We start from the raw sequence: 13,016 nt of genomic DNA, 5'->3' as shown, positions 1-13,016 counted from the left end.
GTCCCATCTTTGCTTATATCTGATTGTCTGACTCCTACTGGTTTTACTCTAACAAACTTCTTCAACACTTTTGCAAAACAAGTCTTCCTGGAGCAAATTTTTTTAGTTTCTTTGTCTGGGAAACCCCTCATTTCTCTACTATTTGTAAAGGTCAATTCCACAAAGTGAAGACTGATGCTTTATTTTTGTTTCTGTCAACATTTAAATTCTTGACATACTCCTATCGAGCTTGCCTGACCTCTGGGGAACAGTCAGGATGCTCCCTGCTATTGGTCATCAGCACAAGCTTCTTTCCAGTTCTTTCAACACTTTTCTTTCCTTTGATTTTCTGAAATTTGGAGGTGTCAGATTTGCTACATTAATCCGGATCTTCTGGTAGACTGTGGTGTGGTGTTTAACCTTACATTAGGAGAAATTTTTTTCTTATGACTTCACATATATTTTATTCTCTCCCCTCCTCCTCCCATTTGTGTATTTGTACAGATGATAACTGTCTTTAAGATTCTGGGTATTCTATTATGTGTTATCTTTTTCTGTTTGACTTTAAGTTTGGGGAGTTTCGGTTGAGATGGAGTCAAGAAAAGAGATCATCTCCTCAATGGAGTCAGCTCTAATAGCCCCAACCATGGCATTCTTCATTTCTGTTGTGATTTTATTTCAGATATTTATTTTTGGTCCTTAGCACTTCCATCTGTTTGCTTACACTGCCCATCTGTGCTTGCATGCTGTCTTCTTTGACCATCAGAACCCTTAGCATATTAATCACAGGTGGTTTAAATCCCCATCTGATCGTTTTAACAACCCTGCTTTTTCAGAGTCAGGTTCAGATGCTTTCTTTGTGTCCACAAACTGTGCTTTTGGGCTTTTAATGTTCAGTGTTATTTTTTCTTCGGAGTTGATGGATTTGCTGCATACTGGCCTCCAAATGAAGGTGTAGGATTCTGGGGAGAAGAATCATCCTATAATAATCCTACTATCAAGTTTCAGTCTTATAGTGAGAATTTGCTTTGGACTGTGTGCCTCAAACCAGCTTCTCAGAGAATCCCATAACTTTTAGTGAGTAAGGCTGGCCAGAGTGGAATGGGTTTAGATATTTCTCTTCCCAGAGATCAATTATCCTCTGATAAAGGCCTAGAAAATTTGCTCTGCTTCACTAGCTCCTCTTGAAGGCACAGCTCTTTCCTAAGACAGTGTTCCCGGTCCGGAGAGCAGCATGAGTGGACTTACTACTCTTGCAAAGGACCAATGTTTGTTCCTCAGCACCCACGTGCTGACTCACAACTATCTGTACCTGTAGTTCTAGGGGCCCTGAATGCTCCATTAAAAAATTATCAGACATGAGTTCCAACTTGTGGAACACTTTAAATTTAATCAGAATTAATTTAGTTCTTCCTATAATATTCACATCACTATTGTACCAGTGGATGAAACTTGATATGCTGGTCACATCAGTAACTCACAGGGTCCACAACTCTTTCTTTCTTTTCTCTCTCTGGTAGCAGAAATAGAATCCTCTGGGCTTGTGAAGGTTATCTTGAGGATGATCCTTTCAGGCTAGTGACAGCTACATCTCCCTATGTTCTGTGATGTAAGTATGTGGTGTCTTTAGGAACAGTGTTTTATCACCAGGGTCTGGAGGTTAAGCAAGAGCAATGGACTTTAACATTTTTATTTGGGGAAAAGTGGTATGGCACCCAACTGACCAACAACTAAAAAAGATGTAAGCTGTACTGGGCTTCTCCTTTGATAGTCTATGATGTCTGAAAGAGTTATTATACAATAATTCTTTTAGTGCTGTTTTATGTATTTATTAGCAATATAATACCATTAACATTATATATGTAAATATTATATAGAACTTCTACAGCAGTAGGTTTCAATACGTTTTTATCAAGGGTCTTTAGTATTGGTTATCCCTCCCTATATGTCTTTTTCTACGTTTCTTTCCCTTCACTCATCTATTTCACCCTTTCTGTTCCATTATTCCCTTTCTCCCCTTCATATAACTTAAGCTCTCTTCCCTTGAGCCCCACCCTCCAACCTCAAACCCTTACTAATTTTCTGATTTCTTTAGGTACTCCAGCATAAACACACATATCCACAGTCTTGAATTTACCTTTCACCTATGAGGAAAAACATGTGGCACTGAGTCTGGGTTACCTCACTCAGAATAAATATTTCCAGCTCTATCAATGAGCACTAGGGAGAACTTAATGTTAATTTTCTGCTGATTGACCTAATATTTAGCTTCCCCCTGAGTACTTAATATTATGTTCATAGATCAGCATCTCTCAACTTTGATCAGAGAAACTTCTCCCTCTAGAACACGGCAATTAATGAAGAGACCCACCACTGGTTAAATGCAGAGAAAAATAGACTGTGGTGTGCTCAATTCTCACTGGGATCTCAAAACCGTATATAAGAAAGGGTGACCAAAAATAGTAAAAACAAGGAGAAATAAATGTCTACATAGTAACAGTGTTTTTTGTACATGACAGGTCTGTTTTGCATGTGAAATTACAGAAGGTACACCTTCATGTTCTACATCTACAACACATCAAGCAAGCCAAAATTCCAGCATGGAATGAAGAGGGGCTCATGAGGCCTTATTCTTAATTTGGAAACTAGTGGAAATTTATAGCTGATAGAAAACTCAGAATGAGTTTTGCTCAAGGATCAGCCCTTGATGTACTACCCATGTTCCAGAAAATATATGGTCCTACTTTCATCATTTGGCACTAAGTAGACTTGTCCAGGCATGCGCACGTGTGTGTGTGTGTGTGTGTGTGTGTGTGTGTGTGTGTGTGTGTAGAGAAGAGAGAAAAAGAGAGAACACATTGCTTGACATAAATATGATAGGGTCAATATAGGGGAAATTATAGAAGGGACAATAGAAAGTGGATTTGATCAAACACATTATAAGCATGAATAATATCTCAGTAAAAAGAAGGGAATGTTTTGATATATTTTAGAAGCATCACTTACCTCTATCCTTTCTCAGAGTACAAGATGGTATTTCTCAGTCACTATAAAACATGTCAAGTGTTCCAGAAGACAAAATCCCTTGCTGAGGGCTAGGGAAGCTCTTCTTGCGGAACATTCCTCAAAACTCAAGTTCTCTTAATTTTCTACTATTAACATCTATCAGGGTAACAGTTGTGGTCCTGATTTCTCTCTATTGACAAGTCATTTTATGGAAATTCCTGCTACGGAGCTCTGCTGTAGAAAAGCTTGTTTTTAGTTCCTGCCTGTTAGTGTCTCCCCTTGAAGAAAGGCAGTGGTTTACTTACCCTCTGACCTAACCTCTCTTGCCTTGAAGAGCTGTTGTATTTTCAACTTTTCCCTCTTTTACTTGTTAGGATAAAAGGAGATTTTGTAGCTTCTTGAATGTCAGACCCAAACCAGAAGCTGAAAATAACTTTTGTGTATCAAAATCCAAACTAGACTTGGAGATTGAATACATGAATTTTAAGTAACAACTATTTGTCAGATCCTTTGTCAAACCTGTGAGTAACAGAAGCATTTAATTCATCCCTACAACTAAACAATGAGGATACAGGCTTTATTTTACAGTGGAAGATATTAAAGTTCAGCAAAGTTAAGCACTTATAGAGTATCTACTCATATATCAAATGACAAAATTATAATTTAAATCTTAGTCAAGATAAACTTGTTAACAGTCTTTTGACTATAACAGAGTAAAAGTGAAAAGAAAGGTAGAGAAGAAAATGAGAAAGGGAAGTAGAAAGATTATCTTTAGACTTCCTTAAGTAATTCTTTAAGTAATATTTACAAACAACTATTGACTTTATCTCATGAAAATACATATATGATTATAACATTTTCAAAGCCAAATATAATCTGTTTCAAACATTTGTGCAATGCAATCTTCTGGCAGGCTAGAATCGTGCTTAACGGTAAATGTATGGAAAACTTTGGGAAAAAGTTTTTCTCTTTGCATGTGAAAAATCAAAAGGGCATTTCATATTTGAATTAGACATGCCATTGTCCCAGTGATGTATAACCTTATCACCAGAAATGTGATGAGAAAAAGCGGCCGCCCTCCATGCCTTCCTGGTTTAGCGATGGAGAGCTGGTGCTTTATCACTACTGCAAGGTGGTGCCATCATTTACGTATATAAGAATTACTTGGGTAAATGTCAGTCTGGTTAAGGCTAGGAGGCCTGTGCACTCTTTAAATCATAGAAGACAAAACTCATTGCCATCCCTTTATTTTATGTAACCTGATCCTTGAGAGGAAAGGAAAAAAAATAAAAGCCACCTACCCGGGTAAATAAAAGGAGACAGTTGAATGAAGGTACACAGGCAGTTGCTGCCAATCTACTTTATTATGAGTCATTTTGTGATGCTTTTATTCCCCATATGTATTTGGGGAAAGTTGCACATAACCGTTGCTCTGGTTATCATCAAGGCAGTGAAGAATTTAGGAACCTATCTTAGGCCAGCATGGTTCTAAATATTACAAGCAAAGTCTGTTTAAGGAAAAACATTATTTTTGAAGTTAGTCCTCTGCTGTCAAAGAATTAATATAAGTGGGAATATACCTCACTTATACTTAAATCAGAAAAGTACACACTCTCATTCCAATGAGGGGCCCTTTAATTAGATGGGAACGGTCATACAAAAAAGCTCAGAAATAGAAGTCACTACGCCATTTCTTTTCAAAGAAGAAACACCTGTCTCAGTAGAAAAACAAACACTTTTCTAAAATGGTTGTGTAAAGGGATTGTAAAGTAATAGCTTTAATTTCTCAGAGACATATGTACTGGGCTTTTCCTTATACTTTCTTTTGTATGTCTTTTTAGAAACATATAGCCAAAGAAACTATGAATTATAGTTAATAGAATATGAAATGTAGTATGAGAAATAAGCTGATGATATATGCTTATCTATGTAAGCACTAGGCATGGTGTGGTATATTAAGTATTCATATTTCAGTGGTTATAAGCATTAGTAGGGAATATGACTGCATTTATTTATCTGAAAAATCAGTTTTGTAATTCTGATAATACTTACTATCAGGTATAGTTTCTGAGAACTATAGTATATAGTAATCTACTTATATTTATTTAATAGAGTTGGCATAACAGGCTACAGTAATCTGAGTGGGTTAAAAACAAGAAATATACTTCCTCATGTAAAGTACTCAAAGTCTAGTCAGGTAGTAGCCTAGTGCTTTTATTTTTTTTTTTTATCATGATATCAGTTTGTGAGGACTATTCTGATATAACTGGTGACTTCCCTAAGGGACTCATCTATACCTAAGTGTCTCCAAACAATTCACAAATACAGAGGACCTGGGGTTTAGTGCTTCAAAATATGAAGGTTAGCAGGATAGGACACACGTCATAAGATCACTCACTATTCATCCTTTCAGAGCAAAGACCCCATGACATGTATTCTCGTATTTCAAGGAGTTATGTACCTTTTATTTTTTTTTATTATGAATCTTTTTGTCTTTCTATTCTCCTACTTGAAAAGACTACAGGGAAATTATTTCCACAAATTAAATACTATTAAAATGAATGGTAAAATGTAAAATTAATTTGAGATTTTTCTGCTGAGATCATTATTACATTGAAAAGGCCAAAACTACTGACAATAAAAATGCCAAAGCAAAATGTAAATCAAGTTAAATATTAAAATTTGTGTTTAAACAAAAGGTATATAAAATTCACAATATGCTTTATTTTCTACTATGTTGATTATTTTCATTTCCCAATCACCAGCCCCAATCTCAAAATATTAAATATAAAATTTCAAAAGTAAATTGTACAATAATCTGATGTAAACTGGAACCATTCTCCATCATCCGCCAGAAGTAAGCTATTCCTTCCTTTCCCATTCCTGTGCTGAATATACTGCCCACCTGAAGGTCACTGAGTTATCCCAGTATAAAACTACATGTTACTATAAGGTTGTAATTGCGAAGAATTAACCCTAATTTTACTTGGTAATGGCCTTGAAGCCTTAGAGTGACCATGGTGGCAGTTCAACTGATGAAAGTATATACTGCAATTCCCTCTTAATGATAAAGTGCAGGTTAATTTTCTTATGAATGAAATTATATATATATAATTTCATATATATAATATATATATATAATATATATTATATATATATTCATGTATATTCATAAGAAAAAATATATATTCTGAGGGTATTTCAGAACTGTAATATGTGAATCGTTCCTCTGTGAAGCTGTGAGGAGAGAAAATATTCTGTCATACTCCAAACTGGAAAACTTACTAGAAAAGTAACATTCAGATAACTTTTATTATGGTAGTTTGCTGCTTGATATGTTTTATTACTTAATATTTTGTTAATATCTTCTTATTCCTAATTCATGCATTAAGATGCATGATGCATGTATACACATATAAAGAAGGTAATGTATATTATAAATATATACGTGTATATATGTATGCTATATATGTGTGTACTTGGGGAATATATATATATATATATATATATATATATATATATATATATACATACACATATATACATACATCCTTGGGGAGGGATCTTGGAAATAATCCTCATGGATGAATGAAATAACCCATAATCATTTTCATACAGCAAAAATAAATCTTTTTATTTTTATTTATTTATTAACCATTTTAGAAATAAAATGGATAAAAAATGGAAATGCACAAAGCTAAAAGGTATATTATAATTATTTTAATACTTAAATGGTTTAATATTGTTACATTTAATCATGATAACTACTATCAAAAAGACAGATTCTTAAAACTGTTCATGAGATTGTAGGGTAGATAATGTCCGCTCCATACTTATGAGAAAGAAAGCTGATACTTGTTTGCAAAACTGAACAAGTAATACAAACTATATCCCACACATCATTTGAGATCATCTGTATGCAGATTTACAATGGAAAAAAATCAGCTATTCTGTACAACAATGTCATGGTTGTAAGAAAATATTGTCCATCAAACTGTCTATTATTTTTAAAATAGCAAAGCAAGGCATAATCAAACAAAAACTGAAATTGGAGAATATCTACAAATGAACACATTTACATAATTTAACAATGGAGTGTATGGGGGAACCAGAGATGAACTATGAAATTGATGACATAACCAATTTATGTGCTTTAAAATACACAATCAATACATCATACACAATTAATTAGGACACATATAAAAGCTGGTAATAGATGATGAGAAAAAAAGAAACAATGAAGTATCAAAGAAACAATAAATTTAACTAGCAAAGACCAGAATGAAGGCCTGTGACCAACTCAACTTGTTTCACTACAAATACAAAAAAAAAAATATGATTTCTTTGTGCTGAGTTGTCACATATATTATGTGTGGTTTCAGTGATAAAAATATTTCAAAAGAGCTATAATTGAAATAGTGACCACTAGAACCTAACAGAAACATAGTTTCAATAGATATACTTGATAATTTTGACTTAATCATATGATTGAAGCAACTACCTAACTTCATATTCATGTATAATATTCAATGGCATTGTTAATTTTTTTCCTGGTGTTTGGAAAATGGGTGCAGATGCAAATATTCTTCTCCCAACTGGTCCCCCATTACTGGATATTCTCTGCCCACCTGTTCCCAAAGACACTTGTGAAATAATCACTCTGACACTTAACATTAATCACATACTCTTTGGTTTATTAGCTCAGGCTACTTAATAACTGACTCTTACATTTTAAATTAACCCATTTCTATTGTTTTATATTTTACCACAAGACTCGTGGTTTGTTACCTGTTGTGTCTTGGGTGGCTTCATGGCCTCTACCTGACTCTGCGTTCTTCCTCCATACATGCAGTTTAGTGTTCCCACCCAACTATATTCTGCCCTGCTATAGGCCAAAGTAGATTTTTTTCTCTTAAGCAAAAGTAATAAAACGTATTTATAGCATAGAGAGGGGAATCCCACATCATTTACCCTTTTCTATCTAATTAAAAGGGAAGGTTTTAACATTAACATAGTGTAACTAATTACATGTAATAAAACAGTTATCAAGCAAGAATTACAATTACAATATTTCTTTGTGAGTCTAAAGTTTTATTTTTATCTTTTATCAAAGGAAAATTATAACTATAGCTCTCTGTCTTTAACACTTTCAAACACTTATGGGCTTAATCAGAACTTTCTTATAGCCCTCAAGGACGCAGACAGAGCAGGCAAGCTTGAACTCAAACGACTTCTTTAAGTCAGAATTGACTCCAAATGGAAACTGAGTCACATGTGGGCTACCGCAATTAATGTTACATTTTCCTTATAATTTGATCCATCCTTTATTCAATGCATTTTTCTGTGAAGATAATAAAATAAAAATATTTATTAAATATTATTTACTATTTAAATTATAAATATAATCATTAAATTTATTATTATTAAATATTTGATTTTATTATTTAATTTTTATTTAAAAAATTAAAAATATTTATTTTACTTTAAATAAAGCCAATGTTGACACCAAGCCCTGAATTTCCAATAGTTTCAGTTGAAGAAAGGCATGAAATTAAGTTTCTTCATGGTTGAATACACATATACTCAATTATTGATGCTCCTTTTCAACCAACACCTCTTCCCATTCTCTCATCCTTTGCCCTTGACCAAAAGGGATAATTCTCTTTCCTCACAGTTTGTAAGTATATTTGATATACTTTTTTTTATTTTGGCTTTCTGTTAGGATATTAGTTAATTACATTTGTTAGTAGTATTTTGTTGTGCAGAAAACTAATTGCCTAGTAAAAGAAATTGGATTTCAATACATATCTAACATAACTTTTAGTCCCTCTTATTAACAGCATCTAGTCAGAACAGCAGATATCCCTCACACAATAGACTGAAGGGCTGCACTCTCCAATCAGTACCATCATCATCTTACAAGAGACCAATATTCTTGGGTACACAAGCCGAAAGTTTCTTTCGCAGCAGTGAAGTCATCTTTCTGATAATGTCCTTAGTTTTGTTTCAAGTCAGTCACAATTGCATGGTATTTTCATAACTGAAAATATTTCATCTGCTGATTAATTTTTGTTTTGCTTGCTTTTTTATAGCATTTACTTTGGAAAACTTAAATTCTTGTCTTTGAGTTCTTATGTCTTTCTACTGGGTTTTAATAGTGGTGCATCCAGAAATGTCTTTCTCAAGGACCTGGGTGCTATTTCTCCTTCAATACTCAAGGTCTAGGGAGATAGTGTCCCTGTTTCTTAGCATTTGGGTAGGTAAAAACCTGATTATAATGTTTGCAATTGGCTAACAAATAGCTAGTCAGAAAGATCAGCTTCTTCCTAATCCCCCCATTATTGTTTTCATTATTTTACTCTATCCTAACCCCCCCAACACATATTTTTTTGCTTCTACAAAATTGAAATTCATTTTTCACCTCTATGTCAATAGCCTGGCCCTAAGTCTCACGTGTCTTTAGAATAATGCTTCACCTCCTTCAGTCTGTCCAGAGCAGCTTTACTTCGACACTTTCAAACTAAGGGGGAAATGGACTAGAGTTCTTAATATTTTATGAAGAAATAGAAGACAGTATATCCTTTGGTGTAAACAAAGGCTATTCTCGCACACATACATATGCAAACAAGTTGAACCTGGTGGGAAAGTCAAACCCATGTTGCTTTGTTCCTTTAGGTATCTTCCTGCATCTGTCAGTATTTGAATTTGTGACCCCTAGTTTATACTTTTACAAAAGCCAGAAGAAGGTTATTTTCAAGTACCTTCTGCTTTAGGCCCTGAAAGGCCCCTAAGGCAAAGAAACACAAAAGGCTTCTAAGAACAGAAGGAAAAAATGCAGAGCACAAAACACATTGAACTCACATTCTTTCTGATCACTCCTCAGTGGAGAAAAGAAAACACAAATGAATTTTCCCATAAATGATCCTGCCACACAGTGTTTGTGAAGTGCCGTGCTTCCCGCTTATCTTTGCCACGCAAGTGCCTGCTTGTTAATAATTCACCAAGAGAAAGTCATTACCCACTTTTCTTCTGTTTTGTAGTTTTTTAATAAAGTTAGGAAACTGTGCTTGTCAGTTTGAGTTGTGGGATTTCAGTTATAACATGGATACTTTATTCTGTGAAAGTCAATGTGAAATGTGTTTAAATGCCCTGAGATTCTTCAATGACGTGAATGAGATAAATAACAATTCACTCCCAGTACAGTTGGCACTTGAGCTTTCAGGATTCTTAAAATGTCTTTTGTCCTTGTAATCTAAATGGGGATCCTACTAATCTGCACTGTAGCATCATTGCAATATCCCACTGCTTCAAAACAAAGGTGCTCTGTGGGAAGGAGTGAGAGATCACAGAGGAGTTCTCTAATGTCCTGTACGCATTACTCCACAAAACTTCCCTAAATGTTTCCAACATTTGAAATCCTTTTTCATATTTCCACATTTCAAAATTGATCAAGTTCTCCACAATATAATAATTTTATAATTTCTATGAAACATAGTCATATTTTGCAGTTACTGCATATATCTGCCTTTGGTTACCTGACAGATAAAGTGTTTTACTGTTTTTTGTTTGTTTGTTTGTTTTTGTTTTTGTCATCTTTACCTACAGAAGACTATTTTCTTGAAAGGTTCAGACATGGAGATAATCTCCTGTCTCTCAGTGGGATTCTTTCTTTTTCTTTCTTTCTTTCTTTCTTTCTTTCTTTCTCTCTCTCTCTTTCATTCATTCTTTCTTTTTTTCTTTCTCTCTGCCTAAACTGCCCTTCCAATGATGGTAAGTTTTCACAAGTCAGATTCATATCTTCAAAAGAAAAAAAAAAGGTCTAAATTAGAGCTCAAAAAGATCAGTCTTAACTCATTTTTAAATTTTTGATTGTGCTTTAATATTGTAACTCATTCGTTCAGCCTGTAAATAAGACTTCAAATATATAGCACATGTTATATATGAAAAATGGTACTAAATTGGGATTGTCTTTTTATAATTTCTAAAATTTGAAAATTAAGATATAAATTCAGCTTCACATAGGCCCCCACTGTCTAAAAATATTTGTATTCGTTAGTTTTCTTTTGTTCTTGAAAAACAGAATACTATTGACTGGTTGATTGCAAAGATAGCTTACTTTAACAAAAAAAAATAAAAACAAAAAAAAACTTTCAAGTCCTTAAAAGTTACAGTCTTTCTTAAATGAGATTATAAATCCTGAGAAAGTAGGAGGGTGGATTTTTGTATATGTTCCATCATATCAACAAGAGACATTGAGAAAGGTTTTTTTTAAAAATAGGTTTCCAAAAAAACAGTTGGATTTTAGCTATTAGCCACTGGAAAAAATAGGGAAGATGTAGAAGGAGGGGAAACAATTGAATTTTATTTCTAAACTCCAGATGCATCATAATACAAATAAATATAAATGAATATGTTTTATCTCTAAATAAATTCACATAAGCATATATGTTTACACTCCATACACTTTTAAAGCCTACTGCATCAAATAAAATTTGCCAGTCGGTACTATATTATAGATAGGTAGGAATAAAAAGTTTGATGTATTACTGAGCTTTGAGCTAACCATAGATAATAGAGTTTACTTATCTGATATTTAAGAACATTTTTACTTGTTTTATTAGTTTCTGTACTTTGAATATAAGGTATTTTATCTTGGTTGGAGTGTTTTAACAGTTGACTTGGAGAGAACCATTTGTCACAGGTACGTTGACATTCCAGTTCCTGTGGTGAACTTTAATAGACATTTCAAGTCAGGATTGATTGTAAAACAATCTATGAGTCCTTTGTGGTAGCTACAGTAAGCCAGTAACAATCAATTCTGATGCCCAGGTCAAACAAATAAGGAAGAAGAGAAGGTCTTTGCCAGGCTCTGTGGAATATGGCAAACCCCATTGACAACAAACACTGAGAAAATGAATATTTGCCTTCTCACTATGTTTGAGAAAAAGATTCCTCATCCTAATTCATTTTGCTATAACTTTATAAGAGAAATCAGCTAGTTATCTTTGAACCACGTTAAACTGCTTCAGAGCAAATCACCAACAAATAAAATCAGATTATGTGCTACTTAAACTAAGACTACTTAAATTATTGAACAGATGTGGTTCATAGCATCGTAAAATATATATAGTACCCTTAGAAAAGAAATAATTCAAAGAGTTCACACCTAGTACCAAATTTCTTCATTCAGTTCTCAGTGTCTAAAACTCAGTATCTTTTATTTCCCCCTCCAACTGCTTACTGCTGATGGATTTACTTATGGCTGATTATAAAGCCTTCTTCCCTGTTCAGTGTATCCACTGATGAAGTAAGGAGTCCTGGCAAGGTCAAGATAAGCATGCTCAATACTGACTTGCAGCTGTCTTCCTGGCAGGGAGTCTCTCTTTCTCAATCCCCTTTTCCTTGTCACTCCCAGGAAGATATAATCATACATGTCTTTGGAATATCAAAAGTTAATAAAAGATAAGATCTTTGGCTTTAATTTTCACATTTATAATTATTTACAAAACTCAACTGGCATGTGATATTTGAGAAATCCTTTATGATGCCTCAGTAAAGATAAACATTGGGTGAAATAGTTCTCGTTCTCAACAAATATAAACAGTTTTAATCCCCCTTTATAATATCTGACACATTAGATAATTACTCACAAGATTGACAGTTCTCCATATGCTTGTGCCACTTGATGGCTCACATAGTCTCAAGACAGTAGCTATGAATCCCCTTCATAACCACACTTGGCATCAAATTCAATGAGACCCTTTAATGATTATAATGATGATCATAATAATAATTGCTTGATCACTGTCCCAGTCAGAGAACAGATGGTATATTGAAAAGAGACCCTTGAAGATGGTTTAGTAAAGAGATGATTTACAAAGTTGTTAGATGTTTTAAGGAGATCTAACAAGGACAGAAGACTGGAAATAATTACATTGGGAAAGTTTCTACATCCCCAGGAATGAAAGGAAAGACAAGGGCACAGTGGAGTTGATTAGAGCTGATGAATATCAAACCCAGGCATGAGACAG

Source organism: Microtus oregoni, unplaced genomic scaffold (genome assembly GCF_018167655.1).
Source record: "Microtus oregoni isolate MIOR12 unplaced genomic scaffold, Mior012 000001F_ref0000356, whole genome shotgun sequence".
In the NCBI taxonomy this organism is placed as follows: Eukaryota; Metazoa; Chordata; class Mammalia; order Rodentia; family Cricetidae; genus Microtus; species Microtus oregoni.
This window is presented reverse-complemented; position numbering follows the sequence as displayed.